This window comes from Otolemur garnettii, unplaced genomic scaffold (genome assembly GCF_000181295.1).
Source record: "Otolemur garnettii isolate 467f Iridium unplaced genomic scaffold, OtoGar3 scaffold00017, whole genome shotgun sequence".
NCBI classification, from domain to species: Eukaryota; Metazoa; Chordata; class Mammalia; order Primates; family Galagidae; genus Otolemur; species Otolemur garnettii.
Window position 1 is genome coordinate 2,220,647 of NW_003852412.1, and position 218 is coordinate 2,220,864.

A 218-nucleotide genomic window follows, 5' to 3' on the forward strand; every position below is an offset into this window, starting at 1 on the left:
AAAAAAAAAAAAAAAAAAAAGAACATATTATAGGTCATTCAGTGGTCTAGATGAATCTCACAAAATAACGTCAAGTGTTAGAAGACAGATACAATAATACACTTAATATTATTCCACTTATATAAAGTACAAAAACAGGTAAAAGATATCTAAGCTGTTAAAAGTCAGGTTAGTAATTATCCCTGGTGAGGTAGGGATTGGGAGTAGGTGGTATGAGA